The sequence below is a fragment of the Chiloscyllium punctatum genome, chromosome 50 (assembly GCF_047496795.1).
Source record: "Chiloscyllium punctatum isolate Juve2018m chromosome 50, sChiPun1.3, whole genome shotgun sequence".
Taxonomy (NCBI): domain Eukaryota; kingdom Metazoa; phylum Chordata; class Chondrichthyes; order Orectolobiformes; family Hemiscylliidae; genus Chiloscyllium; species Chiloscyllium punctatum.
In genome coordinates this window covers 7,636,920-7,642,775 of record NC_092788.1, presented here as the reverse complement: position 1 = coordinate 7,642,775, position 5,856 = coordinate 7,636,920, and the positions used below count along the sequence as shown (strand labels likewise).

The 5,856-nt window shown below is 45.6% G+C and overlaps 3 non-coding genes across 3 annotated transcripts; all 3 read right to left on the bottom strand.

Annotated features, from left to right (window-relative positions):
- Window positions 1-265: 265 nt before the first annotated feature.
- On the bottom strand, window positions 266-338 carry trnav-aac (transfer RNA valine (anticodon AAC)). The gene has a single exon. It is a non-coding gene; the product is annotated as a tRNA-Val (tRNA).
- Window positions 339-3,024: 2,686 nt separating this feature from the next.
- On the bottom strand, window positions 3,025-3,097 carry trnav-aac (transfer RNA valine (anticodon AAC)). Its single transcript has one exon. It is a non-coding gene; the product is annotated as a tRNA-Val (tRNA).
- Window positions 3,098-5,783: 2,686 nt separating this feature from the next.
- On the bottom strand, window positions 5,784-5,856 carry trnav-aac (transfer RNA valine (anticodon AAC)). The gene has a single exon. It is a non-coding gene; the product is annotated as a tRNA-Val (tRNA).

The window sequence follows — 5,856 nt, the reverse complement described above, 5'->3', positions numbered from 1 at the left end:
GCGCAAGGAATGCAAATGCGGTACTGCTTTTCGTGGAAGGATCAGAACGCGGCAAGGACACTCTCAAACAGAATGGCATATGCATCAGAACCAGGTTGGAGAAAAACTTTATAATGCTTTACACAGTAATTAAATGGAGTTGCCTTACATTTCACTACGAGAGCAGATTCTTTCAAGCAATTTCGAAGGCAGGTTTGCAGATGGGAAAGCAAGCAAGAAAGCTCCGTTCTTGTCCATGTAAAAGGCTGCAGTTGACGAACAAAGCAGTTTCTGCCCAGTTTCGAACTAGGGACCTTTCGCGTGTTAGGCGAACGTGATGACCACTACACTACAGAAACCAGCCGCGGTCGCCGTGAAATTGATGACAATATATAGACAATGATTTCGTCAATGTTTAGACCGTAGGGCGAGGTGGAATAAGCTGGGACGACTTTCCCTGCAGCGGAACGGCTGCGATATGATCTTATGGAAGGGTTGTAAACTGAGTATGTCTGTGTTTTACCCAAATTGGGGTGAGTTGAAAACTCGAGAGCATAGGTTTGAGGTGAGTGGGCTGAAATTGACAAACGACCTGAGGCACATTTCCCACACAGAAGGTTGTGCGTGTATGGAATGAGCTCCCAGAGGAAGTGGAGGAGGCTATTACACTCAGAAAATTGCAAAGGTAATCGGATGAGTTTCTGGACAGGATGGGTTTAGAGGGATTGGGGCCAAATGCTGGGGAACGGGACTTGTTTAATTTTGCTTATGTGGTGAGCATGGTTGAGATACACCTAAATATCTGTTTCCACGCCGTGTACCCCCACAACGTCTTGTTGCTAACACTGGCTTTAAAGGATTACTTTTTAGCGGAGTTTTCCATCGCAGTCTGTGGCACAATCGTTTAGTCTGTTCGACTGCTCACGGGAAAGGTAGTACTGTGAAACACTGCAGATACGAACAACTTCCTTAATTTTGCCCCGACTGACCATACTCCGTGAAATTTTCCCAGACCTCAATTGAGGACTTTTGCTGCTCGAAGTTACCTCAGAAACCCTGTTAACTCGTGATGTGCTGAGCGAATCGCAAAACAGAAAGCATTTTTCACGGAACACAAACAAAACTGGCATGCCGAATGCATTTTCAGACAGAGAGATGCATGAATGCTAAATGTGTCACAGTCCGAGGGCATGAGTCATAAAGTAATCTCACAACTAACAACAGGGCAATTCCAAACTACTCTTTCAAACATACTGCAGCGTTAGTGCACCACCACTTTCCAGACAATGCTGAAAAGAGAGATAGAAAGAACATCATAAGAACGGGCCATAAAAAGAGAATTTCACCAATCACAGTCTCGATTAGATTACCTTTTCCTTCTGATGTCTCCAGGACGGAAATGAAGGAAATGGGAGAAATTCAATAACATATGACACCGAAATTCATTGGAACGATTTTCCCATTGGACAGAAAACCAAATAACGACGAGTCGAGTCACCGCAGGACTTTGTTTCACAACAGCGATGAAATAATAGTCTCCATTCGGTTCCAGTAAAAGCACAAATCGCTTTGGAACAGTAGAGCTGTTTGCGATTTTCCGCGCGGGAGGCGAACGCGATCATGACAGCAGAGACACTTGGACACTTGGCTCAAATAACCATGAGCTGCTAGACATTACTACAATTTCGATTCTTGCTTTGCTAAATGATTTCACACATTGCTCGAAACAGGACGACTTTCACGTTTACACGGAACACGAAACACACCTGACTACAGGGAAAATGCACAAAGCTGAGCAGGCCGTGTTCCACATCAAACCGTGCAGCATTTATTCAGTCACTGTGTCTGTTTTGCAGAAGAAGGGTCCCAAAGAATGTTCTCCACCCTAAAACCGGAGGTCGCATTACAATCCGAGAACGACACATCACATTGTGAGCATGCTCTGACCTCGGGGCCGGTTCGAGATGCCACTTTCCGTGCCTTTTACTTTAACCGTGCAATTTGCTGCAGAGATGTTCACTCCTGGACATGAGCCACGTGGATACCAACTGAGTCGGAAACCTGTGCGGGAATCGACGAGAAGCGATTCAATAAATTTTGCTAACTTCCATGGTGCTTATTGGAAATGCAGTTTCTGTTCAAGTCAATCGAAAAGGCAGTTTCTGAACATAGTAACAGAAGTCAAAAGGTAATTACCTCACCCTACCCCCACTCCGGAAGAGGTGCTAACTGCCCTTGAGTGCTTTTTGATCTCGATGTGAAGAGCTCACACGCCTCTGAGTCACCTTCAAGTCTCTGTTTGCGGAGTGAATCACAAAGAAGGACTTTTACCAGAGCTGCAACCGCCTCACTTCCCCACTCGCTCTCCCCTTTTACATTTTCCTGCTCGTCAGTGATTTAAAGAAAACCAAATGGATGCGATGTCATTCTGTAGCCTCTCTGTCGATTCCTCCGTTTCAGTTCCAACATGGCTTAGATCTCGGGGCGCACCTTAATATTAGCGGCGCTATGAAAGCACAAGTTCAAAGGTTCCTCTGAGAGTGTAAATTCTTTCATTGCTGTTGCTGATTGAATGAGCCACTAACGTGCGAACTGCCCCAAAATATGATTCAGGAATCTGGTACTAACTCTCGCGCGTTGAATAACGACAGACAGCTTCCAAATGAGGCCTTTCAGAGACGACTTTGGGGTACATTTAACAGACAGACAAGTTCAGGAATCCGTGGTGCGCTGTGACACCAGCGCAGCAGCTTCTTCCCTGCCTTTGAACCGGGCCGCCTGCGCAAGGAATGCAAATGCGGTACTGCTTTTCGTGGAAGGATCAGAACGCGGCAAGGACACTCTCAAACATAATGGCATATGCATCAGAACCAGGTTGGAGAAAAACTTTATAATGCTTTACACAGTAATTAAATGGAGTTGCCTTACATTTCACTATGAGAGCAGATTCTTTCAAGCAAATTCGAAGGCAGGTTTGCAGATGGGAAAGCAAGCAAGAAAGCTCCGTTCTTGTCCATGTAAAAGGCTGCAGTTGACGAACAAAGCAGTTTCTGCCCAGTTTCGAACTAGGGACCTTTCGCGTGTTAGGCGAACGTGATGACCACTACACTACAGAAACCAGCCGCAGTCGCCGTGAAATTGATGACAATATATAGACAATGATTTCGTCAATGTTTGGACCGGAGGGCGAGGTGGAATAAGCTGGGACGACTTTCCCTGCAGCGGAACGGCTGCGATATGATCTTATGGAAGGGTTGTAAACTGAGTATTTCTGTGTTTTACCCAAATTGGGGTGAGTTGAAAACTCGAGAGCATAGGTTTAAGGTGAGTGGGCTGAAATTGACAAACGACCTGAGGCACATTTCCCACACAGAAGGTTGTGCGTGTATGGAATGAGCTCCCAGAGGAAGTGGAGGAGGCTATTACACTCAGAAAATTGCAAAGGTAATCGGATGAGTTTCTGGACAGGATGGGTTTAGAGGGATTGGGGCCAAATGCTGGGGAACGGGACTTGTTTAATTTTGGTTATGTGGTGAGCATGGATGAGATACACCTAAATATCTGTTTCCACGCCGTGTACCCCCATAACGTCTTGTTGCTAACACTGGCTTTAAAGGATTACTTTTTAGCGGAGTTTTCCATCGCAGTCTGTGGCACAATCGTTTAGTCTGTTCGACTGCTCACGGGAAAGGTAGTACTGTGAAACACTGCAGATACGAACAACTTCCTTAATTTTGCCCCGACTGACCATACTCCGTGAAATTTTCCCAGACCTCAATTGAGGAGTTTTGCTGCTCGAAGTTACCTCAGAAACCCTGTTAACTCGTAATGTGCTGAGCGAATCGCAAAACAGAAAGCATTTTTCACGGAACACAAACAAAACTGGCATGCAGAATGCATTTTCAGACAGAGAGATGCATGAATGCTAAATGTGTCACAGTCCGAGGGCATGAGTCATAAAGTAATCTCACAACTAACAACAGGGCAATTCCAAACTACTCTTTCAAACATACTGCAGCGTTAGTGCACCACCACTTTCCAGACAATGCTGAAAAGAGAGATAGAAAGAACATCATAAGAACGGGCCATAAAAAGTGAATTTCACCATTCACAGTCTCGATTAGATTACCTTTTCCTTCTGATGACTCCAGGACGGAAATGAAGGAAATGGGAGAAATTCAATAACATATGACACCGAAATTCATTGGAACGATTTTCCCATTGGACAGAAAACCAAATAACGACGAGTCGAGTCACCGCAGGACTTTGTTTCACAACAGCGATGAAATAATAGTCTCCATTCGGTTCCAGTAAAAGCACAAATCGCTTTGGAACAGCAGAGCTGTTTTCGATTTTCCGCGCGGGAGGCGAACGCGATCATGACAGCAGAGACACTTGGACACTTCGGTCAAATAACCATGAGCTGCTAGACATTACTACAATTTCGATTCTTGCTTTGCTAAATGATTTCACACATTGCTCGAAACAGGACGACTTTCACGTTTACACGGAACACGAAACACACCTGACTACAGGGAAAATGCACAAAGCTGAGCAGGCCGTGTTCCACATCAAACCGTGCAGCATTTATTCAGTCACTGTGTCTGTTTTGCAGAAGAAGGGTCCCAAAGAATGTTCTCCACCCTAAAACCGGAGGTCGCATTACAATCCGAGAACGACACATCACATTGTGAGCATGCTCTGATCTCGGGGCCGGTTCGAGATGCCACTTTCCGTGCCTTTTACTTTAACCGTGCAATTTGCTGCAGAGATGTTCACTCCTGGACATGAGCCACGTGGATACCAACTGAGTCGGAAACCTGTGCGGGAATCGACGAGAAGCGATTCAATAAATTTTGCTAACTTCCATGGTGCTTATTGGAAATGCAGTTTCTGTTCAAGTCAATCGAAAAGGCAGTTTCTGAACATAGTAACAGAAGTCAAAAGGTAATTACCTCACCCCACCCCCACTCCGGAAGAGGTGCTAACTGCCCTTGAGTGCTTTTTGATCTCGATGTGAAGAGCTCACACGCCTCTGAGTCACCTTCAAGTCTCTGTTTGCGGAGTGAATCACAAAGAAGGACTTTTACCAGAGCTGCAACCGCCTCACTTCCCCACTCGCTCTCCCCTTTTACATTTTCCTGCTCGTCAGTGATTTAAAGAAAACCAAATGGATGCGATGTCATTCTGTAGCCTCTCTGTCGATTCCTCCGTTTCAGTTCCAACATGGCTTAGATCTCGGGGCGCACCTTAATATTAGCGGCGCTATGAAAGCACAAGTTCAAAGGTTCCTCTGAGAGTGTAAATTATTTCATTGCTGTTGCTGATTGAATGAGCCACTAACGTGCGAACTGCCCCAAAATATGATTCAGGAATCTGGTACCAACTCTCGCGCGTTGAATAACGACAGACAGCTTCCAAATGAGGCCTTTCAGAGACGACTTTGGGGTACATTTGACAGACAGACAAGTTCAGGAATCCGTGGTGCGCTGTGACACCAGCGCAGCAGCTTCTTCCCTGCCTTTGAACCGGGCCGCCTGCGCAAGGAATGCAAATGCGGTACTGCTTTTCGTGGAAGGATCAGAACGCGGCAAGGACACTCTCAAACAGAATGGCATATGCATCAGAACCAGGTTGCAGAAAAACTTTATAATGCTTTACACAGTAATTAAATGGAGTTGCCTTACATTTCACTACGAGAGCAGATTCTTTCAAGCAAATTCGAAGGCAGGTTTGCAGATGGGAAAGCAAGCAAGAAAGCTCCGTTCTTGTCCATGTAAAAGGCTGCAGTTGACGAACAAAGCAGTTTCTGCCCAGTTTCGAACTAGGGACCTTTCGCGTGTTAGGCGAACGTGATGACCACTACACTACAGAAAC